Source organism: Cyprinus carpio, chromosome B17, assembly GCF_018340385.1.
Source record: "Cyprinus carpio isolate SPL01 chromosome B17, ASM1834038v1, whole genome shotgun sequence".
Classification (NCBI taxonomy): domain Eukaryota; kingdom Metazoa; phylum Chordata; class Actinopteri; order Cypriniformes; family Cyprinidae; genus Cyprinus; species Cyprinus carpio.
The window spans coordinates 10,500,832-10,527,877 of record NC_056613.1 but is presented as its reverse complement, the minus strand read 5'-3'; the positions used below and the strand labels follow the sequence as shown (position 1 = coordinate 10,527,877).

At 35.2% G+C, this 27,046-nt stretch overlaps 1 pseudogene; it reads left to right on the top strand.

The window, feature by feature from the left end:
* LOC109071070 overlaps positions 1–27,046 on the top strand; it is a 28,481-nt pseudogene continuing 1,435 nt past the window's right edge.

The following is a 27,046-nucleotide window of genomic DNA, read 5'->3' as shown; positions in this document are numbered from 1 at the left end:
CGCGCACGTTTTTGACGTGAGCGTTCACGAGTGTTACTTCCTGACCACGGTTGTCATATGACTCCGTCTGTTCATCTGCTCTCAGCGCAGATCTGTTTACACTTAGACCATTTAATTTAATTAAGAAAAATAATAACAATGCCTACATTAGTGGCGAATCGGCCCGTGGATCTGAACGGCCCTGAAGCAGCGGCACGGCAGCACGCTCAAGCCGTGGTCAGAAACTACATCTCCCAGCCTAGACTGAGTGAGTGTCGTAAGACTTCATTCATACAGCTGACAGCTGCAACACATCTGGCTTTTCTCTGTATTTTTATTCTCTTTACTGCTCTTAAATCTGCATTTTGCCTTATCGCTAGGTGTGGAATGTCTTAGTGTAGTAAGTGTAGTTGTAATGTTAGATTTAGATTTTTATAGTTACTCGATAAGCTTTACCCCCCCACCCCCCTTTTTTTTTTTTTTACTAATTTCTTGAATGGTCACTGAGTAAATAAACGAAATAGGTGTGTTATTTAAGCTCATTTTATAAGAAAACAAATAACCTTTGGTGTCTTTGAAGGTCTAAGCAAGTGTAAACATGCTAACTTAGCTAGCCGAACTAGGCTAAATGTCATTATTTATAGCCAGATCGCTTAATCTGATGTGAAATAGTAATTCAAAACGACAGTAAACAATACATTTTTGTTATGGATTTCTTAAGGTTGGTCTTTAAATTTAGTATATGATCGTTTGAATGCTCTTTCTGTGAATGGTTTATTGACCTCCATCAGTTTAATACTGACAATATGATAGCATTTATATTATATGTGTTTTTTAGGTCTGTATTTGGTGAACGGAATGGATGTTTTTATGATTTTGTTTTCGATTTTCATACAATAGCTAATGCACACAGAGATAGACCGATTGAGTGATGATCCCTCGCATGTGAAGTGATCACGTGACACCCAGTTGAGCCGGTGAATAATGTGCAAAAGGGAACCTTCAGCTCCAAACAAATCATGTGATTTTTGATTTATTTTTTTGTCACTGAAAAAGTTACATCTGTTTTTGCTTTAGGCTGTCTTAAAGCCCTAGTTGCATAAGTGTAGTCATTTTATTTTAATTTTTATTCATAATCTTTTATTTCAAACTGCAATGAAAGTTGCATATTTTCCTCTGGAATAATGTCAGTGTATTATATATTAGTATCTGTCAGGTTGCAGAATAGTTTTTCATAATGATTCTGTTTGGAAGTTAATTAACAGTTATACACCAGAAAATATTTGTTTGCCAGGCTCTAATTTTGCAGTGGTTTGTTTGTAAAACTATCACTGGTTCAGCTTCATCTTTGAATCTGCTCATGCTGTTTTAGTCTATCAGAAATATGGGCTACTGAAGAGTGCTTTTCATCCTTGTCCATCACGTCTTTTTAAATTGACTTTTTGTGTTCAGCCTCTCTCTGTCTGACTCTTGTCATTTCCATTTCTTGTCAAGGGTTTTGTTGTCAAATTGTTTGCCTTGTCAGATGCAACCTAATAGCACATTGCAAATTGTTTAAAACCCCATGAAAAACGCAGTTTCTTTCCTGTGTTGACATATTTTCTATTAAGTTTGGAGGAGACTTTTTATAAGCTTTGGTTATGTCTCCGCCGCATGGCTTACTCCTTGCTATTCGGTTGTATGTCACATTAGGGGGAGGGGCATTCTTGTTTTTGAGCATTTGATTGGACAAAGTGGTGTAGTGCAGGATGAGTCATCAAAAATTTTTAACATGACTCCCGTTTTGTAAATTTTAAGAGTGTATATATCCTAAAAGTGTATTTTGTCATTGTTTAGGAGTTCAATGGCATATAGATGGCTAATCTGAAATCTAATTTAATTTTTGAGGTCTGTAGTGCAGTGCAACATGGACATTTGTTTGGTCAGTTTTAAACCTGGCATTAACAGTAATAAGGAAAACCCACTAAGATGCAATGGTTCCCTAAATGGAGGAAGTAGAACCTAAGTGTACAGCTGATGATGACCACATTTTTGCATTCTAGTTGCAAAATTGTGTATTTTCCTCCATTTGTTTTGTTTTACAACGCCGTTCAAAAGTACAATTAAAAAAAAAAAAAAAAGATTACTAAGGCTGCAATTATTTGATCAGAACTACCATTAAACAGTACTGGAAGTATTATTACAATTCAAAATAACAGTTTTCTATTTTAACATATTTTAAAATGTATTTTCAACAACCATTACTCCAGTCTTCAGTGTCACATGATCCTTTAGAATTATTATTCTAATATGCTGATTTGGTGGTAACATTTCCGATTATTATCAGTCCCTGTTTTGATCATTTAATATGTCCTTGCTGAATAAACATACTAATTTCTTTCAGAACAAAAAGTCTTACTGACTTGAAACTTTTAAATGGTATTGAATTTGGTAGTGAGCTAATGTAAGTTTTTTATTTATTTATTTATTATATATATATTTTTTATAACCTATATTTTGTTCTCTCCATTTTTCTCGAAACCTCGCAATATCCAGCATTCAACCTGCTGGAACATCAGATGATGCCACGCAGTCATAATGTGTTGCCGGCATCTCTTCGATAGCATAATTTGACTCTTGTGTATGATGTTTCAGCACTTGAGTAGTTAATTTTGTTTACCCCTTTAATGGAGAACCTTGCTAAAATTACAGCTTGTCTGGCATCTTTCTCTCATTTTTCCCCTCCATGTGTATTATTGATGTTATTCACTGTAAATCTCATTAATTTAGACCTCAAAACACACTGTCCCACCGAGAAGCACAGGTAGCTTGTTTCTCTTTTTTCCTAAGAGTGTCAAAGGAAAGCTCAGGCTAAAAGCCTCTTAGCAAACCAGGAAGAAAATAAATTACTTAATGGAAGAATTGAAGCCTTCCCTCCTGAAAGCCAAAGAAGCTGCATGCGTAAAGACCCCCGATCTGAAACGCCCCCCGGAATACTGTTAAAAAAAGCCTCTCTAATGTAGGCATGCCAGATAGCAGCACCATTTTGTGCCTCATCAATGGCAGAGTGCATGCTGATAGTGGGCTGTGATTGAAAGCAATGAAGACTGATGGGAAGGCAAACACACAGATCTGTACCCATGAGTCCTTGCAGCGCCTGATATGCCATCACAGTCGAGAGGCCGTGTCCGTCAGTGCAGGTCTGATTGGTCCTGCTTTGTCCTTAAAAAAGGCTGGAAAAACACAGAAAGGACCTTCAAGTTAAAAACTTTTTTTCATCTCCAATTTAAAAGGGCGCAGTGGAAGGAAAGCATTTTTGCATTTTGTTACTAAACGTTTGGTATGTAGAGAATGCAGATTTAGAATATATCAAATATTTGCAATTCAATCACGCTATTTTTTTTTTTTTTTTTTTTTTTTTTTTCTGTTTCTTTTTTTTTTGTGCTGGTGTGTTTAAGTAATTTGTTAGCATGCTTGTGCCCAGTCAGATTTCCAAGATGCCTGAAGAAACAAACAAACAAAGTAAACGTACAGTGCATTCATCTTTTCTGTGGAAGCAGAGGCCTTTTTGTCTTAATCACGTCATTGGCAACAAAAGCAATTAACCCAGACTGTCTGTTCGCTTTGTTTTAATGCTGAATAGACGTTTAAATGTGCTGAAAAGACATTCAGCACGGTAATGGTATTTCTGTGAAGAAACAATTACCCGTAATGACATGGTTATAAACAAATCTTTCAGATGTCACAGCCCTCCTTTATTTTATCCACTGTTTCCTGTTGCTAATCCTTTTGTCCGCCTGTAATTAATCAATTGTCGTGACAGTGAAAAAGAAAGCCCGCGGTGGGCGTTCGACTTCATCTTGCCATCAAAGAAAAGTAAATGAAAGACGAGTATAGAATAGTCAACTTTCAAAAATAGTATCCAAGTATATACAATTATGGACTGCTTGGATTAAAAATGAAAAAAAAAATTTTTTTATCCCATTATGCACGTCACATATGACACACTGTTTTCTTGCTTTTTGATCTAGACGTTTTTGTCTTAAAAGCATATTGTATGTTTTTTTTTGAAAAAAAAAAAAATTCTTATTGTGTGTTTTAAGTACAAATGTTGCTTATTTTATGTCATTTTCAGTGTTTACCTCATAGCATTTGCATACTATATAGGTTTATAAATTAATATTACAAAATGATTTTAGTTTGTGCTGTGATTTTCACATTTACATACTATTTCAATGCAATGGTGAGAAAGCCAAAGCTGAAGATGGAGGAAAAAACCTGACAAAGCACATTACAGAATGTTCAAAATATTACCTAATTACATAGAATGTGTAATACGTTACGTTATTTTTTAATATTAATAAAAAGTGTCATTTGTCTATTTATTTTGTCATAATTATATCTTAAATTATGTTTAGAATTTAATTTGTTATTCAAAATATAAGATAAAGTTTATATTTAAGATAGCGATTTATAGTCTTATATTTTATAGTCTGTCCATCCAAAAACGCCTGATAGAGAGTGTCTATGAATTGTCCCTTATTGTCTTAAGCACTAAAAATATAAATAAAACATAAAAAAAACCATTTTGCATTAATTTGCACTTTATTGCACAGAATACATAATAAGTGTTGAATGCACTGTTAACTCATTAACTCCTTTAAAGTTTTGAAAAGTTATTTTTTAAAATATCAAGTTTGATTTGAAATATTTTGTTGTTTCTGACATCAAAGTAACTAGAGTATGCCATCCGCATGGACTCGAATATGAAATATGACAAACAGCGTAAACTTCGCTTGTCATAGTGGCCCGCTTTGGACTTTTGTTATAGATCTGTTGCTAGGCAGCGTACGGGTGAAAACCCGCCTGTCCCTGCAAATCACTCTCAAACTGTTGCAGTAACATTACGGCTGTTTCGATCTATTGTAACTGCACCACTTTGCCACCTCTCCTCGAGAGGCAGCGGGGTTAACCAGCTGTCTCAGTTTAGCTGTCACCCCTTCAGTCTGCATCCCGCCAGGAAACACACACAGATTACAGCTCTTCCCACCGTTCCCTCAACATACACACACACACACGCAGTCGTCTGATTACACACGACCCAATCAGTGCATGCGTGTGGGGAGTCCTCCGTCACAGCCTCTGCCTCTACCTGTGGGGTTAAAAGCATTCCTGTTTGATGGGGGTGTCATCACTGTGGAGGTCTTTGTTAGGACAGATGAACAGCCACAATTGCGTGTGTGCGTGTCCGTCTTTATCAGACTGTCTGTGTGTTGCATGCAGGTCTTGCTTATTTTTATTTTTTTTAGGGGACATTTTTTAGTAGTGTTGATAGCATGTCAAGTTAATTTTTTTCTCTCTCTTGCCATTTAATCTTGATGTCATGTTATTCCAAACGTCAGACGGACTCGACGCATCTCTGAAACATCGCTTGAAAAGGGCATTGTATTGTTTTCTTTAACAGAACATTACCTGACCTGAATAAACATAAACATACGTGGCGAATTTTGATTCATCTTGCAATTTTTTTTAAGTGTTATAATTAAGTTGTTTGTTATTTTATAATTTAACATCAAATTATTTAATACTTTTTTGTATTTTAATATTTTTAATTAATTATCGCATTTCTTGCATTTTCTTTATGTCGGTGACTTTTCAGTTCATAATCACACATTAAAACGTTTTGCTGGGGGATTGTTCGAGTTTAATTAGCTAGCACTTTTAGTTCTTCAAAGAGGCTATAATCATCAGTTTGCATGTGAAATCATGAAGGCCTTTCAAACAGTATCTCCAGTTTGTCGTTTTATGCATTCAAAATGATCATCTTTCAACACAGATTTTGCTCAATTCATTTTGATACGTAGTCCACTAAATCCAAAACCTGCCCTTTTGAGTGTGTAGCACATTGTGCTGTCTGTGCCATAATTGGATTCCCTCTGTTAGCATTGAAGTCCCAGAGAATACCACCAAGGTCCCCTGTGAGCTCTGATTCACTGTCTTTCATACGTCTATTTATTGGTCATCCAACGGTTCTCTTTTTTTTTTCCAAAAAGCATGTTATTGTGTCCCCAAATTTTTACTTTTGTTCAGTGTTCAGCATGTTTCTGAATAGGCGTAACATTGAATTTAGAATCCAGCAGTTATTATACGTATTTACAGGACCGCAGCCCTAATTTTTATTTTCACAGAAATGTGCTAATGTGTGTTTAATCAAAAGCACAGTACTACGTTTTGTGCCATTTACGTTTGCGACAAAAGGTCGGTATTGAACATTGCCCGTACTTGCAGAATAGCTGTGTAATTTTGTAGCGTTTTGGCAGGTGGTTCAGTAAATTTTGCCATTGAACATTTGCTCACTTATAGAACTTAAACAGTCTGTTCATTATTCTCTCAGTCAGGATGTAGAGGTGTCATATCAAACCATGTGATTTCAGAGTCTCCAAATTATGACTGTGAGTTATGAATCCAATGCCAACAGGTTCGGTCATTTGATTTTGCCGCAAAATCCACTTTGGTATTTTGAGAAATGCACAAATGACAATCTTTTCTTACAATTCCTTTTGGAAAAATGGTGGTACAATTAAACCCCAGTCTTCATTTTAAACCAAGACTGTTCAGAGTGAGATTTCATTTCCTGTCCTTTTGCTTTCATAGATTGTCCTTGGACGGAGACATCTGTCCCCCTCCGACAGGATCAGTTTTTTTTTCAGTTACGGTATCAAAGACACAGAGTGTCTCAGAATTCATTATCAAGGCTTAATATGTGGGTCTTGTGGGGTAAGTTTAGTGGGTGTCATGGCGGAATTGTGTGAGCCTTGTTTGTCTGTTTAATGACAGTGGCATTTGTGTCGATCTGATCCCAAACATGGGGCAATTAGCGCTCTCTTTTATTACGTCTTATGGGAAACCACGGTGCGGATGCTCAGCAAAAAAAAAGAAAAAGAAGAAACACAGGAGGATGGGTGTGAATGAGACCAGCCTGGTACCTTTGCCTGTGCTTTTGTATCGTTAATTCAGTTTCAGCGCAATGCTACCGGCCGGCCCTAAAAAAAAAATGCCTGTTCCACCGTGCCCCCTCCTCACCGCCAGCGCTTCTCTTTCACAGCAGAGATGGAAATGTGTTGGAATGCTCCATGCCTCCTTTCAGCGCCACTTGAATGGGCCCTTTAGTATTTCACACCAAGGTGTCCTTCAGGGCGCGGGGTCAGGCTACCAAAACAGCTTCTACCGCCGGATTAGAACCAATTAACATCTCGGCACACAATAGGGCCTGGCAGCTCCACAGGCCTCAGGTTGACCCGCGCTGGTGTTGCATGCCTAGCCCTCGGACCGGCGCACTCAAACTCAAGTGTCCTGGGAGGGGTGGGGAAAGTTTTTCAAGGCTAATGGGAAATGTTGCTACTTCACACCATGTGAATGTATAGCCATTTTTTAATCTTTATTTTACAAGGCCTCTTATGAGGCACTGAGTCCTCTGTGTGTGGAGTTGAAGTGGGCCGCCATCTTCATCACAGATCTGGAAGGCGATTGGCTCATGGTTCGGCAGGGTCATTTCATCGCCCTTGTTTTAATTTTTTTTAATAAGCAACTGTTTTGCAGGTTTTCTTACACTGTGTTCGTACAGCTGTTCATTTATTCTGCGTGTTTAGATGAGTGTTAATTTTCGCTTCTGTTGTTTGACTAAAAAACTAGCGGTGTCCTGCTTTGGTAGAGCAGATTAGCACCTGTGTGCCTTCGTTTAGCATTCGTCTAATGTTGTGCACAATATCGGCGCATGTCATGAGCTTTGTTTGAGTAAAGATTTCAGCTCCTCACTGTTTTCCATTAGCAGTTTGCGTTGCGTTCGAGAGACTTTTAAGGGGTTGATGTACAATTATATGGCCGCAATTTTCCAGCCTCGTAATTATGATCACCTCTCAGTAAATAGACATATGTATCTCCTTTGAAACATATGGGCAATTTGTAGGGTAAGTGTAGCTATTAAATCCATTTTATAAGCACCTCCCTGTGAAGCACATACTACAATTTGTCTGGGTTGAGGCAAAAAGGACGGAGGGAAGAAAAAGCCATAATGTCTTGAAAAATGATGGAATTTGCAGGAAGTGTGCATTTTAGTGTGTTCGCAAATTTGCGGAACGCATCTGTTTTTGAGTGTTTTGAGAGAGCGAATATTCAGTGTTAGGGTGATTTGACTACTGTTTTTCTTTTACTGTAATAACAGCAATTATGAGACTAATCATTTATTTAGGGAAGACGTGTCATTCAGGGAATCATCATAATGGGAGACGAGGTCTTTCACCTGTGCAGCTAATATCTTTTTCTGTGAGATTTCTTGTTTTATTAGACATATTTTAGACAACTTTAGTATACCAAATAGAAGACAGCATGTAATGTGTCCTTTTTTATTTATTACATTTTGCAGTGTATACTACTGATGGTAGAAGATAACGGAAAACAATACTTAAATGAAAATTTCAATATCAGTTAATTTTTTTTTAAATTATGCTTTGTTGTGGATCATCCGGTTACCATATGTTTTATTTATCTACTTTTTTAAAGAAAATAATTGTTTTATTCAGGAAGCGTAAATTAAATCAATTTAAGGTGACAGTAAAGACATTTATAATGTTGCAAAAGATATATATAAATGCTAACTGGAAAAAAAAATCATGCTTTTCACAAAAATATTAAGCAATATAGCTGTTTCCAAAATTGAAATGTTACTTGAACAGAAAATCAGTAAATTAGAATTAGAAATTAGAATTAGATTTCTGAAGGATCGTGGGTCAATGAAGAAGACTGGTGTATTTTTATAGTTTTCACTGTATTTGTGGTCAAATTAATGCAGCCTTGGTGAGCATAAGAGACTTCTTTCTTTAGTAAATAGATTTATAATTTTGGTGAGAATTTGAGACTTATTTTTTGAATGTTTGTTTTTTTGTGTTTGATGGTATATATTTTGTATGTTTGTTGTGTGTGATATATATATATATATATATATATATATATATATATATATATATATATTATATACAATATATGTATAATATATATGGTTTATGAGGACACAAATGTGTATAATGACATGGGTACTACAACGTAAACACTTCCTGTGTCCCCATAAAACAAAAGGCTTAAAAAACATACAAAATGGTGTTTTATGATATTCAAAAATTTCCATTAGTTTTCTGTAAGGGGTAAGTTTAGGTGTAGAGCGTCGAAAACTTAGGTGTAGAAAATACAGTTTGTACAGTATTAAAAACAACAAAGTCCCCGTAAACCACAAAAGCAAGTACTGTATATGTGTGTGTGTATATAAATTTAATTCTTGCAAGGCAGTAGCTGAAACTGAAGTGGTTCTTCTTTTGTAGCCAGTGGGCAGTATTAATTAATCAAGGTACTATTAGTTAATTTTAGACACATTTATCTCCATTCATTGGCAGAACCACAGGGCAGCCGGAGAGGGGAAACACAACAGATGTCATTTAATAACTGTGATACTTCTATAATAGATTGTCACAAGACCTTTGAATCTTTTTTTTCCCACACAATATTCATAGAGGAATTTGTGAAAGCAGGGGGCCTCAGATTTTAGCACAGTTCTTCCTTTGTTCCTCTAGTTTTTTTACCCGGAAACTAACCAAAAACAACAAAAATACAAAAAATAAGCCAAAGATAAAGAAAAAATATCTGAAAAGGGGAAAAAAAACACAAAAGGATGGAACTACGTTTCTCTCTTTCGCCCTTCATTTTCTCCTCAGCCAGTAAGGAAAGTCACGATGTGCAGGTGTGTGTCTGTGTGTGTGTGTGGGAAACGGCAATAGTGCATTGACAAATGATTCTGCTGTCTGAAGCCTAATTAGTGGCATAGTGTCTGCTCCCCGTGGGGCTGCTGTGCTGAGCGTTAGAGACAGTCCATTCTCATTTCCTACTGCCTTTGATATCAGACCACAGTCTGACGGCACACACAAAACCGACACACTGAGGCGTGATGGACGACCCAGAGCAGACAAAGCTGACTCTTCTCCATCTAGCATGCATCGTCTTTCTCTTTCACACACGTATACACACATGCTGAAACAAAGTGAAGGACACACACCAAATTGGCTCCTGTGACAGGACGGCTAATGTTTTCCCATGCAAAGTAAAAGGCCAAAGTATGAGACCACTCCCTCTGCTGCTAATAACGACCCACCCTGAGCATGCACCTGCAGTCTGGACCAAAAACCTATTTGCCTTTTTATAAAAAATACTTAAGTGTTCTTTAAAAAAGTGCTTCTTACATGATTGAGGAAATGAAAATATCTAGTTTTCTTTTTTGATTTTGCATCATTAGATTGGACAGAAAAAAATGTATTGTGATGTTGCTAATCAGATTCAAACCTTTCTCACATAGATGAGAGAATCACAGCTCAGTAAGACTGCTTTAAATTACAGTAGCAAGTAAGATTTGGGGTTTGGGTGTTTTTTGGTTTTTAAGAGTATAATGGATATTTTTATATTTTTTAAGATTCTTTTATTAGTTTTTTGTTTTGTGTTTTATTATGTATTATATATTTCCATATGTTTTCCATAAACTACCATTACATATTTCTTTTTTTTTTTTTTTTGGAGAATTTTGGAATTTTGGAAAAAAAGAATTTGGAAAAAAACAATTTGTGAAACTTGACACTGACCAACAATACTTGGTGTATTTTTAAAAGCACTTCTTATATTAAGAAAATGGGGGAAAAATGTAGTTTAATTTTTCTTCTGCATAATTTGACTAATAGTTTGGACAGGAAAGAAGTCATCATGATATGTTGCAGGTCATACTTGAACCGTCCTCACCCAGATGAGCACCACAGCTCCAGAAATTAGCTATTTCTTTCCCAGGCCTGATGTTTCTGTTGTTATATTTTGGGCATACTATGCTTGCTGTGATTCATAGTTTAAGGACGGACTGTCCGTAGTGATTCAGTAGTCACATGAGCCCCAGTCATGATGGAGGGAAAACAGTGTCGTCTTAAAGGGATAGTCCACCCAAAAAAGAAAATTGTCATCTTTTACTCAGTCTCATGTTGTTCCAAACTTATATGCATTTCTATCTTATGCTAAACACAAAATAAGATATTTTGAAGAATGTTTGATAACCAGTCAGTTTCAGTTCTCTTTGATTTCCATTGTATCTGTTGTCCATACAATGTAAGTCAGTGGGAACCGAAACTGTTTAGTTGCCAACATTCTTCAGAATACCTTCTTTAATGCTCCACAGAAGAAAGAAAGTCACACAGGTTTGAGATGGCATGAGGTGAGCAAATAAATCGTGACTTCTGGATGGACTTTGCCTTTAAAGTGACATTTGTGCCCCATTCTCCCTGGCCTGTTCAACCAAAAGATAGCTCATCCTGTCAGTCAAAAATGAGTATAATTGTTTGTATAGGCTATATGAGACCTTTTTTTTGGCACCTGGAACCATAAAAATTACCATAGTCTGAGCCAAGTAATTGTCCCTCATGGAACAGAGTGAAGATGTCATCTCCCATAGTGACATCTGCTGAAAAAGCCGCCTTGAATGTGCTAACTGTGTTCTTCTAGCCCTGACATTTGGACATGGAAATTTATGAAAGCCATTTAGAATACTCCAGTAAAGGTCACTGTGTACAATTAGATGCACAGGTGTCAAGAGAAAGAGTCCTCATTTCAATGTGATTGTGGGCTTTTGTAGCAAATTTCATGCACTTTATTGGTCACAGCTAGTGCTTGCAGTCACTATGTGTGTGTGTGTGTGAGTGTGTGCATGTGTGTCTGCACTCACGCCTGTCAAAAAGACATGCAGCAACCTAGAATCAATAAAAGTTTGTCTGTTTAGTAATTGCATGTTTAGTATTCAGGGGCGTCTCAAATGGTCAAATAAAAATGAAAATTAAAGGTGTTAATTTTAATATTAATTTTCAGGCCTTGGCTTCCTTTTGCAGGCAGTATAAAGTCACAAAAATGTTTGTTGTGTTTGTTTTCACATTGTGTTTCGTTTTTTGTCATCCTCCTCAGCCTACTCTACTGTGTCTGGTGTAAATGGGCCACTGGTTATTTTGGACAATGTTAAAGTAAGTCCTTTTTCTGTGTTTATTAAAACTAAAGTATTTCAAAATATGAGTGTTTTAAACTTACTTTAAAATGACAAATAGTAAAGGAGGACTTTTTTATGTATAAATGAAATTTAAATAATTTTATAGTTAAACTTCTGAACATTAGATTGTTATTCATGTTTAATAACATACTGTTCAAAATTTTGTGGTTGAAAAGATTTATAAATGGTTTTGAAAGACGACTCTCATGCTCACCAAGATTGCATTGTTTTGATCAAAAATAGCTGTGAAATTTTATTAAAATGTAAAAAAAAACTTTTTCTATTAATGTTACAAAATTTCTATTTTAATATACTTTAAAATATAATTTATTCCTGTTATGGTACAGCTGTACTGAGTTTAAGTTAAATTCATAAATTTACTTTTAAATTGACTTCATCTCTGACTTTATCATGTTCCTCTAGTTTCCACGTTTTGCAGAAATTGTGCACCTTACCCTACCTGATGGGACTAAGAGGAGCGGGCAGGTTCTGGAGGTCATTGGTACCAAAGCTGTCATTCAGGCAAGTTTTCATTTAAAAGCATCTGCAGATGTTTGACTCTGAGCCAAATATAACTATTCTCTATAAATATTTGTTAGACATCAACATTTGCAGTATCTAAGGTTAATATCAGGTCATAACTGAAAAATATTTACATTTTGTGCCCATCAGGTGTTTGAAGGCACCTCAGGCGTTGACGCTAAGAAGACCGCGTGTGAATTCTCTGGTGACATCTTGCGCACACCTGTGTCTGAAGACATGCTTGGTAAGCATGTATAACTGATGTTCTTGCAGCCTATGTAATCATAGTCTTTATGTGTCTTCTTACCAATACAGACATCATTTAAAACTTGTCATTTTTTTCAGGACGTGTTTTCAACGGGTCAGGTAAACCAATTGACCGGGGTCCTACTGTTCTGGCTGAGGACTATTTGGACATCAATGGTAAGAGACTTGTTTTTTTTAGCTTTATGTAACTTCTGCAGGAACAAGTGTTTTCTTAAGAGCCACATAGATGACTGAGCAGTTCTGTGATTTTATTTACTCTAAAGTTTGGGTTGATTTGAGACAAACCTGATTGTAAATTTTAGCTGCCCATCTTTGCCAATTAGCCTGCCACCAGCCATGTTAAATGTTCTTTGTCTTTGCGTTTGCGCAGCATGCACACAGCTTAGTTGAGAGCCCAGTATGCCAGAATATGTTCATCAGTGCTTGAAATTCCTCCTTGTTGGTATTTGAAATTTTTGAGAGGTTGAATGGGAATTTTTGTGTGCTTTTTAAGCCATTTACTGACCTCATGACCCTGATCTCTGCTAAGCTGAAATGGCAAAGGTGATCTTTTGAGCTATCAAAGGTATACAATGGTGATTCAGGGCAATGTTTGAATGAGCCAAACAGATAAGAGGGGGCGTAATAAAAGGTTGATCAGGCCTCAAGGTCACACCACTCCAGATTTAACGAGAAAACGTTTTTTCTAAAATATAAGCCTTCATCATTTGTCATGGTCAATGTGGATAGGTTTGCCCTAAGAAAATCTTTTTTTTTTCCATTAGCCTTCTTTTCCTTCTTTAGAAACAGAAGTTGTACTTTGTAGACTCTTAAGCACCAGATTTTTTCTTGCTCAGGTGTGATCACTGTACTCTAGGGCTGCCCCCCAATAGTCGACTAATCGTTAGTCGACCAGAAGAGGCTTGGTCGACCAAAATTGTATTAGTCGCTTAGTAGCAGAAAAAAAAAATCCACTGGCGAAGTCACACAGTCCTTGACTGACAGATTGTTAATGGCTGGTCTAATACAGTACATTGGGTAGTAATACTGTACATCGACGGGCAGGATATGGATTATCTTGTGTATTGTTTATGTATTATCATCTTAAATTGGTTGGTAGATGTAATTTTAAATTGGAGATATGTGTGATTTTCAAGTGTCTGTCATTTTTGGTCATACAGATAAGAGTAATACATCTTTCAAATCTGTAAAGACTCTACGTTTATTTGTGTGCACTCACAATAACAAAAAAGTGCTTTTGTAAAATAATGCAAGCAAACATGATGCACTTTCTGCCGTCTCGGTCTTTGTGAACTTGAGCGTAAAACTCTGTGTAGCCTATATCTTTGCATTACAAACATTAAAAATATATCTACAGAGAGTGAAATGTCTACTTTCAAATGACAAATATTCTCAGATTATGTAATCCGTATGAAACATGCATGTGCATCCACTACTGTGGAGATGACGAGTCAGTGTCACTGTCTTCTTAAGAAAAAAACAAAGAAATTTGCTCCGTGGTAAGCTTTATGCATGTGCTTGAGCACTTATTAGGCTATGTAATCAATTAAAGGCTTATAATAATGATTAATATGGTTTATTAATAAACGTGCGATTAGTCAACTAATGCTTAAAATAAATGCCTACTAGTCGAACAGAAAAATCCTTAGTCGAGGGCAGCCCTACTGTACTCCCTTTGACTCTTCGTAGGTCAGCCCATCAACCCTCAATGTCGTATCTACCCTGAGGAAATGATCCAAACAGGCATCTCTGCTATTGACGGCATGAACAGTATCGCTCATGGACAGAAGATCCCTATCTTCAGTGCTGCTGGGCTACCACATAATGAGATGTGTTTTAACAGCACTGCCAACATTATTTGGCTGATATATATATATAATCTATATATATATATATATATATAATATATATATATAATATATATAGGTATAGTATATATATATATACATATATATCATTATATATATATATATATATATATATATATATATATATATATATATATATATATATATATATATAGGTGGCAGGTTGTTTCTGTTTTGAGTTAAGATTAAAATAATTAAAAATTATGAAATTAAATATTGTGTTGTCATGATTTTCTTCCTCTTATTTTTATATTTAATATATATACCTACCAAGGCTGCATTTATTTGATCAAAAATATTGTAAAAATTTAATATTGTCAAATATTATTACAATCTTAAATAACTTTATTTATTTATTCAAATATATTTTAAAATGTAAATGTAAGTTATCAATTTTTATCAGAGCTCAGAAATAATAAATAAATAATGGTTCTTATCATTGTAAATTTTTTTAACTGTTTTAGCTGCTTAATATTTTTGTGAAAATTTTCAGAATTCTTTGAATAATAAAAAGAGCAGCACTTATTTGTAATAGAAATCTTTTATAACATTATAAATGTTTTTACTGTCACTTTTGGTCAATTTAATGTGTCTTTGCTGAATAAAATAATTATTTATTTATTTAAATCTTAGTTACCTCAGACTTTTGAATGGTAGTGCATTTCCACAAAAATATTAAGCATTAAAAACTGTTTTCAAATTTCCAAAGGCTCACACAGTAAATAATTCATATGTTATAGTATAATACATATATAAATTAAAAGAACACTACATAGTATTAAATATTGCTAAGCCTGATTGTATTTGGCTGATATCTGGCCTTGGTTTCGAGATTAGTGATATTGGATAGTTATTTTGCCTGACCAGTATATTTCATTATCACTAGCACACTTTTCCTGTACTTTTGTTTTTAACGCATGGCCGCATTAATAGATTCACCTTGTTTTTGCATTCAACTAGCTAGATTTTAACTTTCTTTGAAATGCACTGCAGGAATGTGTCTTTATATAGAACCCAATTCAGGAACCGATGATACAATACTGGCCGTGCTGCTTGCCAGTGTGTTTTAATTATTTTAATTAAACCTAGAGGGATTTATTTAAATTCCCTCATTTGAAGTGTTGTGATCAAATTTAGCACTTTATTGTGCAGCAGTGAGGCAGCCTCAGCGCCTTTTTCTGTACTGTGCTCACCAGTGAGACAAGGCTGTGTGATTAACGTTAATTCGAGAGGGATCTGTAATTGATTTCACCCTGTGGTGTTTCTGTGGAAACAGTGAGGTGGGTCAGAGTTTGTTTCATCACATTCTCCACTCGTGTGAATGCGGGAGGAAGAGGTATGATTTCGAGAGCTCTAGAGCAAGCAAACAAAACTAACCACTTAGTACTGATCAATACATTCAGTACATGCTTTAGGTCAGTTGGTTTGTTTAGTTCCAAGATGAGTATGATGTCCTTGCTGAACTGAATGATAAGAATCATAAATGATTCTTGAACTCTAAATTGGTTCCTCAAACTTTCAGAGGACAGAGCAGAGGTCATAAATGATTTCTTTGCCACCAACTCACTATCGCATGAATTGATGATGGGAAATACACACAGAAACATAATTTTCAAGGCTTTTAGTGAGGGATTTAGAGAGTTTACAACCATATAGTTTATTATTATGAAGAGGTTGCTTTCGTTTAAGTCATTTTTGTCCCAGAGATCACAAATAGGCTTTTGAAGTTGGTTATTCCCACCAGCTATGACTGTAAGTGACTCAGCTGCCAAACTGAAATGAATGTAATAACCCACGACGTGAGCTGTTAAGGATATAAGTAGGCTGAGTAGGAATAGTAGGAAGTGTGGGAAGGTCAATGATGTCTAGCATTTTGTATCATAGCTAGTTTACTAATCCCCAGAGTCTATTTGACTCTCATAACTATAATTATTTTGTGTGAAGTATGTTTTGTAAAGTAGTTTTTCGTAATTCAAGGTCAAATAATTTTTAAGCCTCACTGCCTCGTTTTAGCCTCAGTTTTGGTGCAGTCTTTGCAAATAGTTGAGTTATTTAATTACAGCACCCAACTTGAGTCAAGGCTTCAAACCTTCAAAGACACGTACCAGAGTTTTAGAATCTCCTCATTTCTGAACTCAAAGGAAGAACGTGAATAATTCTCAGACCATTGACTCTATATTATTTCTATTATTTACGCTTTCATTTGATTGTATATTTTGCACTATTTTAAATATTTTCTTTTGGTGATGGTTAGTAACTGTTTATGTCCTCTCAGTTATTTAGATAAAACATTACGGTATACATTAAATAGAAAAAGCATATTTTCTTTTCAAGTACATATGTTTCTTAGGTCCAGTCGCAGATATGAGAGATCTTTATTAGATATGCCACTCTATTGCATATTTTCTTCGTAACTGGCAAATGAGGCTTTCTGTACATCCTCTTTCCATACACATTGATCTTTTGTCATTAGTACTGGCTGGTTCATTCAACCCTGAGATTTTAACACCCGAGAGCTGTTTTCTTCAAACCATCAACCAGAAAGTTCCTATTACCACACTCAAAGTCATTCACACAAGCAATAATAATAAATCACAATGGTTTGGGGCTTTTCACACTATGGCTAACCCAGGGTTTTTGTCATTTTAAACCCTTTGTTAAGGCCCTGGGTAAAGAATATGAATATAGTCTATTAAAACCAGCACCAGACCAAGGTTAATTCTGCTTTTACGCTGCTAATTGAACAGTATAAATTGTGAAATTGTTCTGCTCGAATGTTGAAGTATGTTAAAGAACAGAATTACGAAAGCTTCAAGAGTCAAGCCCATCTCTTATGTTCAGATCTGTTCCATGCCTAAAGAAACCTGTTCCATGTCTGAAAGAGTGAATGATCAACTACACGTATGCAAGAAGGAAGAGTGTAGAATTCTGTCATGGCAATGAGATGAATAGGACAATAGTTAATGAATCAGATTAAACTGGGGGAAAAATGTACTGTTTTCAGTATATAGACTTTGAAAAGAGAATAAAGCTCTAGTGATTGTCTGTTATGAAAATATATGATCAAAAGCCAAGGTTGAACAGTGTGAACTTCCAACAGCCCAAGTGTAAAGAGGGTTTCAGTGTCTTACTAATGAAGGCGCTGTGCTGTGATATAAAAGTTTCTCGTTTCATTAAACAGGAGTTGTGGGGTCACAGCCGGGTTTATCCCCTCAGAGAATCAGGTGTTCTGGGTCAGAGTTCAGACAGGGGTCAGGCTGGATTAGACATCCAGGACCATTACATTAAGTGATAAGCGTGAAATTCCTCATGCTTGTGGTCTTAATCTCTTTGTTGCAAATACACACACACACACACACACACACACACACACATATATAGTACATTATAGAAACACATATTGCACTCAAATGATGTTCATTTTAGCACTATAGTATGTTAATGTTCAACATGCTAAACAGAATATAGCATCAACTATTTAATTTTTTTTTATAGATTAAATTTTTTTTTCTTGTAATGTTTTTTAAAGAAGTCTTCTGCTCATCAAGGCTGCATTTATTTGATCAAAAATGCAGAAAAAAACTGTTATCTTGCAAAATGTTATTAGAATATAAAATAATGGTTTCTATTTAAATATCCTTTAAAATATAATTTATTTCTGTGATGCAAAGATGAATTTCCAGCATCATGACTCCATTATAAAGTGTCACATGATCCTTCAGAAATCATTCTAATATGCTGATTTATTATTAGAATTATCAATGTTGGCAACAGCCAAATATTTTTTGGGAAGCTGTGATACTTTTTTTCAGGATTCTTTGATAAATAAAAAGTTAAAAAGAAGAGCATTTATTTAAAATAGAAATCTTTTCTAACTTTTTTTCTGTATTTTGGATCAAATAAATGCAGCCTTGATGAGCAGAAGAGACTTCTTTAAAAAACATTACAAGTCTCACTGATCCCAAACTTTTGATCGGTAGTGTGTGTGTATATATACATATATACACGTGTGTGTGTGTGTGTGTATATATATATATATATATATATATATATACATATATATATATATATATATATATATATATATAGATATATATATACATCTATATATATATATATATATATATATATATATATATATATTATATATATATATATACAACACACGACACACACACACACACATATATACACACACACACACACACATTACAGTATATTAAACTACAAAAACTGTTATTTTAAATTATAACTACACTTCACAGAAGTAGTTTTTATTGTATCTTAAATCAAATAAATGCAGCCTTAGTGATTATAAAGACTTTCTTGCAAAAACACTGAAACTTACCTGAGCCCCCTTTTTTTTCTTTTCTTTTAACCAAATTGGACAACTCTAATACGTTTTGTTCTGTGCTTTTGGATTGGTAGATTGCTGCCCAGATCTGTCGTCAGGCTGGTTTGGTGCAGAAACCAAAAGATGTGATGGACTACAGTTCAGAAAACTTCGCTATTGTCTTTGCTGCCATGGGGGTGAGTGGTTTTCGGTGTCTTTATTTGTGCCAGTTTCCAAGTATGTTTTTTTTTTTTTTTTTTTTTAACCATGGTCAAAGGCTTGTTTTACTCAAGGTTCCTTGTGTGTTCACTTTCTTTACAACAGTAAATTCTGTTTTACATCTAGGTCTCTTTACATGGCTCAAGTGTTTATTTCAGGATGCTTGTGTAAAATGATCCTCTCAGTGGACAGAATGTAAAATTGTGTCCATTTTGTGTGAGTGGGTGAATGTTGGTCCTCATAGGTGTCTTAATCCTGCTCCTCAACACCACCTTAACCTTCTGCCCTCACCTGTCTGCTTCCTTCCCAAACCTTTGTTATTGTCACCTGAGTGGCTGCGGTCTGTCCTCTCAGACAGGTATTACCTGTGTCAGGTGTCAGGTTCACCTGTGTATTCAAGTGTGGAGGGCTTCCATTAACCCATGCTTGAAATGTCACTGACCCAGCCTTGTGTCCTGTGGCTGCTGGGCTCCCAGTGCAGACTCGTGTCTAATGCATTCACTTTAAACGCAATGTAACTCTATATCTTGCTTTTATGTGCAGGGTGGTCAAAAAGCTAAACCTTTTATAAAAGGAAAAGGATTTTCCTTTAGCAGGAAATGTACTTCAAGAGGTCATTTTGAACTGAATAGATTAGATTTTGGTTGAACAATGAACAAGAAAGTACCTGACATCGTCAGTTCATTAGAGTCTGATGAAACAGGAAGTGAAGGTCTTACTCTGGATTTGTTCAACGTTTCACATGTTTGTTTGTTTTTTTATTTCCAGGTCAACATGGAGACTGCACGTTTCTTCAAGTCAGACTTTGAGGAGAACGGTTCTATGGACAATGTGTGCTTGTTCCTGAACCTGGCCAACGATCCTACGTGAGAATTCATTTAAATGACCTCTGTCCTCTTATGCATTTTGTATAACATTCATATTGACTATTTGAATCTTTTGAATTGTTCTATGTAGCATTGAACGCATCATCACTCCGCGTCTGGCTTTGACCACAGCGGAGTATCTGGCTTATCAGTGTGAGAAGCACGTGTTGGTCATCCTCACGGACATGAGCTCCTACGCAGAGGCTTTGAGAGAGGCAAGGACGATATCATATCGATAAAATAATTTCCTCATAATGAATGTCAGAATCAAGGGCCATTAACATGCAAGAGCCTCAGATTTTTGAGAAAAGTATTTTTTAATTTACTTCCATAAACAAATACTTAAAGGGGTCCTATTATGCTCTTTAACAAAGTCTTGATTTTGTTTTGGGGGTGTACTAGAACAGGCTCTCATACTAGGTTGTTCAAAAACATATTATTTTTCACATATTTTACATTATTACAGCACCTCTCGAACGGCTCAAACAGTTTCTGTATCAAATGAAGGCCCGCCTTCTGAAATACGAAATGTGCTGTGATTGGTTAGCTGGGCCAGTGTGTGTTGTGATTGACAGCACTCGGCGCCTGGTCAGAAAATGTCATGCCCCTTACCATAGCCGCCTGCTGCAAGCTTCAGTGTAAATATTGCGTCAAAATCAAATCAATTTGAGTGCGATTTAAACCCTAATGATTGTAACCACTCTAAGTTTGTCTGCTTTGGGAAAGCTAGCATGTCTACATAGTGATAATACTTGTTGCAGCTCAACCAGGTCTCGTCCCATTCGTCAGTATTTGTGATATCACAAATCCCGGGAAATATGCGTTGTAGTCCAAACAAGTCGTTCGTTTTAGTTTCTGAAAAGTGATTTCTGTTAAATAAAATATCTTCTTTTGAATTGGACTTTGAGCTTTGTAACTTTGCAGATCTTTTTTATGTTCAAACAGCAACATTATAGAATAACTAAAGTTGAAAAAGTGAAAAAGCATAATAGGACCCCTTTAAAATTGATTTGAATTAGTGTGAATTTTTTATAGGTGGAGTTTAATATTCTGTGTTTATCTTTTCCATATTACAAAAATGCATGGTGATCCCTGACTGTAGTATGGTTTTGCACTTTAGTTCAAAAGTTTGGGATTAGTAAAGGATTAATTTTTTATTAATTACTGTATACAGTAAAGACATTAATCACAAATTACATTAAAAACTGTAAAAAATAAAAATCGGCCCCAACTTTTTTTCTTGAGCAGCAAATCAGCATATAAGAATGATTTTAGAAGGATCATGTGACACTGAAGAATGGAGTAATGATACTGAAATTCAGCTTTAACATCACAGGGATACATTACATTTAAAAAATATTAAAATACAAACAGTCGTTTTAAATTGTAACAATATTTCACAATATTTTACTGCACATTTGGGTCAAATAAAGGCAGCTTTGGTGAGCCTAAAAGGCTTGGAATATATTTCAGCAGGTTTATATTGGTAAACGGACAAGCTGTTAGAACTCACTCCATGCATTTTTTTTTAAGGATGTATGTCTTTATTTATTTATTTATTTATTCATTTATTAAATCTTGTTATAGTGAATTCAGCCATTTCAACAAACATGGTTGAAGGTCTCCCTCAAAGTAGGTTTTTCTATTAGATGCAAGGGCAAGCAAATCTGAAACACCTTCTGTGCTTTGTGGTGATATTTCCAGTGCCCCGTTTCATCATATGTCATGTTGTTCTCCATTTGAATTTCATACCTGCTTAAACATAAGTGACCTTGTCAAGTAAATAATCCGAAGTCTCTGTATCTAGTCTCTATATCATTTTGTATTTTCCTAGCCATTGTACTGTGCACTTCTTAGGCTAGATGCACTGCAAACACATTTATATTGCGTTATCATGTATCATATTAATAACGACCTTACTTAGCATCTCTCAACTCCGCTTAGCAATACGAGTAATTGACATTGCATGTACAGGGCTATTTCCTTTATATCATATTCCAGCTGTTTGGCAGTGAACAAACAGCTATGACGGCTATGAAAGAGCACAATCTCGTGTAACAAAAGCACAGTAGCCGCCTCTTTACATTCGGAACAATATTGGAGGCTGGAGCAATGGCCAACGTTACGGTTAGTATCGTGTTTCCTCTGTGGCTTATGTTGAAGAGCCACTGTGTCCAATTGTAATGAATAGATTTCAGCACCATCTGCCAAGGTGTAAAAATAGTGTTTTAAACAAAACCTGATGTTAAACCAAGACAGTGGCTTTGTTAGCATATTGATAGATCAAATCAAATCAAGTGTTATTGGATACAAGCATACACAGAAGTACAACATGCAGTGAAATGCTTTGTACAACTCTCTGTGCATCTTGGAATGGAATTAACATAAAAATTTACGTAGATTACATATAAAAAATGTATTCTGAACAATAAAAAAAATTGAAATCGAATTATATAAACATAAGAGATATAGTTTTAGAACAATGTGTAGAGATATATATATTTTTTTTTTTTTTTTTACTGTGTTATTATAATTATTTCTGCTCTAAATCGTATATGTGTGTTTAGAATGCTATATGCATAAAATTCGCAGAGGATCCTACAGTTTAGCAAAATGTGTAATAAACAACAAGACCACACTACACTGGGTATTCCACTTTATTCCAAAATGCAATTTGCTCAATATGTTGACCTTCCTATTGCAGTGTGATGAATGAACTATGTACCTAATATATTTTGAGATTTAATATATTTTTCTTGACTCACTATTGGATCAAGAGGGAGCACGTTTTTAAGAAAATTATTTTAAAAAAATAATGAATTCAAATATTTTTTTAAGTTTCGGTATTAAATCATGAGTGAAGAAGAATGTGTTTAAGAAAAAAAAAATAAGGTTAATGTTGGTTTTGATTTTTTTTTTGCACTGGAAGAGTGAAGAAAATGGAGTGTGTTGCATTAAAGATACTGCATTCCATAAAGTGGATATATACTACACATTTTAGGTCACAGTTTGCATAACAGCAAAATAGTATGAGTTGTATGGTAGTATGCCATTCTAAACATAGCAGTGGGACGTTCTGACAGACAAACAGATTTGTGTATACTTCATGTTCCTCAGCCTTCTGAAGATGCTTTTTTTCTGGCAGCATCTTCCTTCTTCCACCCTCATGCCAATGATTATAATTTTTTTGTGCCACAAACATGTTTGGATGTCTGAATGTGTTAAGCGTAAATAGTTTGCATGCATGTGAAAAGACCATTGCCTCCTGTCTTTGTGCCGCTGTAACCTTGGGATACATTCAGCCCTATCAAAGCTGCCTGCTTTGGCTTCTGCTTCCAAAGAGCCGCGCAAGCGTTAACTTTTAACTCCCACTCCCATTCAGCCTGGTAAAGGTGAGGCTCAGAACAACGTCTACACTCGTTTTAACCTTGGGAGAAGATCGGAGTGTATTTTCTGTTTATAAAAGTGCCTCAGTGTGCAAATGCACAAAACAGATTAACATCATTTGACCGGCTTTGATCGGTTTGTGTGGAACAGATGTTGTGGTTTAGTTTCTTGTAGTTCAAAGGAGTGAAGATGCTCCTGTGTTACTTCAAAGGAGACAATGAAAACTTTTATATGTACACATCACACATAGAACCTGTCATGATGTAAAACTCCCGTTTTGTCTGTATGTGTTGCGGTTTTAGGTTTCTGCTGCCCGTGAAGAGGTGCCGGGTCGTCGTGGTTTTCTAGGTTACATGTACACTGATCTTGGAGGGCAGGAATGGATCAATCACCCAGATCCCCATTCTAACCATGCCTAATGATGGTGCATGCGCGCATACATTTATTTTTATATAACACTAATTGTTGATGATGTAGGATGTAAAGCCATTTCAACAAATATTCAGCTTCAGCATGTAACTCATCCTATTCTTTCTGAGCAGTTTGTTGAGAAGTGTGCTATTACTTTTCAATGAAAAAAAAGTCAAAAATATTTTTAAAATGTAATATTTAGTTACGTTAGTTTTTTAGTTTAGCTATTTTATTAATTATTTGTATTACATCTATTTTTTTAGTTCTAATTTAGTCTAGTATCTTATTTTGTTAGGTATTTAGTTTAGCCTAAGTTTAGTCATTTTAATTAAATCTATATTTATTTATTTATTTATTTACTTATTTAGTTGTTATATAGTTATTTCAGTTTAGTTTTTTTATTTAGATATTTAATTTAGTATTTGTAGCTTTTTTTTCAATTATTTAGTTATTTATTTAGATATACATGTTTTGTTATTTATTCAGTTATTTTATTTAGTTGTTTTATTTATTTATTAATTTAGTTAGTTAGAAGTTAGTTTAGTTATTTTTTTTTTTTTTAATTATAGTTTTTTTTTTTATTATAGTTTTTTTTTAATTATAGTTAATTATTGTTTTTTTTTTTGTTTTTTTTGTTATTTTTTTTTTTTTTTTTTATTTACTTTAGTTATTTTGTTTGTTATGGTTCATTTATTATTTAGAATTGTTAGTTCATTTTTTTTTTTTTTTGATTGAGAACATCCCGTAATGTTCCTTAACAAAGGTTTTGTAAGTTTTAGGTCACTTCTTAGTTTTGTCTCTAAACTACAGCCAATCACATATGCACATTCTTGTACATTTGATTGCTGGATTAAATGTATATGAATTGAATGAAGTTTTATTAGTTTTCTTCAGTGATGAAGGTGTCCTTCCACCGTTGCAAAACTTGCTAGAATCAGAATGACTGGACAGTTAGTGTTATAAAATATGCACTTATTTATTTTGTGTTCAGGCCGGACACAGCAACTGCACCCAGTAACTAGCACTCTTGATGGGTTTGGTTACTATAGAAACATCCTTGTGAAGGACCTGTGTGTGTGTTTCTGAATGGGTGTTCCCTATTATAGCAGCACCAGGAAACCTCTATCTTTCTTCTTTCTCATTTTCTTTGCCCTTCAATCTCAATAACTCACTATCTCTGTTCTGTCAAAAACACCACAATATTGCTGGTCCTGTTAGTATCTTCAGATCAGGGCTACAAATGAAATGGTTTATAAATGCCCTTAATAACAACATCAACATCATTTATGACTAGAAAAGCAGTTTTGACTGCATAAAATTGTGTAAATCTGCCAATTTCATTTTTGCCTCTGTTTACAGATATCACCCATCCGATCCCTGATCTGATGGGATACATCACAGAGGGACAGGTTTATGTTGACAGACAACTGCATAACAGACAGGTGAGCAGCCGTAACATCTGTGCAGAAGCTGCAAAATACACTAGGACTCATTAGTTTGCTTCATATACATGAATTTATCCTCAATATTTAATAATTAACCTTTAAAGTGAACATTTCCAAAGTTAGAACACAGTTTTTCCTATTACTTTCATAACCTTGCTCTTCGTTGTTCTTTTCTTCCCACTTAAAGATCTATCCTCCCATCAACGTACTGCCATCTCTCTCTCGTTTAATGAAGTCCGCTATTGGAGAAGGCATGACCCGCAAAGATCACTCTGATGTCTCTAACTAGCTGGTAATTAAGTTGTGGAACGTTTATACCACAGTTTGCCATTTAATTGAGTTTTTTTTTTTTTTTTAAGGCTAATTCTGACTCTGTTTCTCTCATAATCCCACAGTATGCCTGTTATGCTATTGGTAAAGATGTTCAGGCCATGAAGGCTGTGGTGGGTGAGGAGGCTTTGACTTCAGATGACCTGCTATACCTGGAGTTCCTGCAGAAGTTTGAAAAGAATTTCATCACTCAAGGTACAAATCCATAGCATTCGGTTCTCAATACCACATTGGCTCATTCACTTACATGGGTCTAAATTTGGCAGAAATGTTAGAGCTGTACTTGCAAAGACCCAATTATTCTGAAGTCTGTCTCTGGTGAATGAAACTTTTGCTTTATTCTAAGCAGATTTCATCACAGTAGAGCACTTTTTTCTCCAAATTCCAAGGTTCTTTTGACTGTGGGAGTGTGTACTATTATGCTGTTCAATATCGGAAACCACTAGACAGTATTTCTATCAGCCAATGCTCTTGCTCTGCTGTAAGCACTTTCTCCTCAGTGAATGTTCTTCTCAATGCTGTTGCTCTTCAGCGCGGCACAAGGTGCAAGGCCCTACATCTCCATCAAACCCTCCACTTCACTTTAAAAAAATATGTACATCTTTCATATTTATCACAGCCCTATTTAGGGGATGAAATCTCTCCACCTCCTTTGTGTCTGTCACACAGCTGCTGTGTCGTTACCGTCATTGGTAGAAAAGGACATTGTTCCACCAACACACGTTGGACTCCAACAATCTCAGTTATTGCTTCTATTTAGAGAGAACAATACATGTATTCACTCATCCTGCCATCATTTTCATGGAACAATATAGTGTTTCCTTCAAATGAAGCATTTTTCTGTTTAACTGAAATCTGCCATTAAAGATGCTATGTGTCAGTCAGCGGATTTGACCTTTTAAGCAACATGAAGCCCAATACAAGGCTGTAAAGCTAATTTCTTAAAGAACATTTCATTCATTCACATCTGATTATAAAACTTATATTATATTTTATGACTTTTATGTTTCTATATCTGTCTGTGTACACCAATCAAAAATTTGAGTCGGTAAGATGAAAAAAAAAAAACAAGTTTAAAGAAGTGTCTTATGCTCACCAGGTTGAAATGATATTTAAAAAATGCTGTAAAAACAGTAATATTGTGAGGTTGTTTCACCATTAAAAATAACTGTTTTCTATTCATATGTATTTTAGAATGTAATCTCTTACTGTGATGGTAAAGCAGAATTTTCTGCAGCCATTACTCCAGCCTTCAGAAATCATTCTAATAAGCTTCTTATATCATTCTGTGTTATTAATATCAGTGTTGAAAACAGTTGTGCTGCTTAATA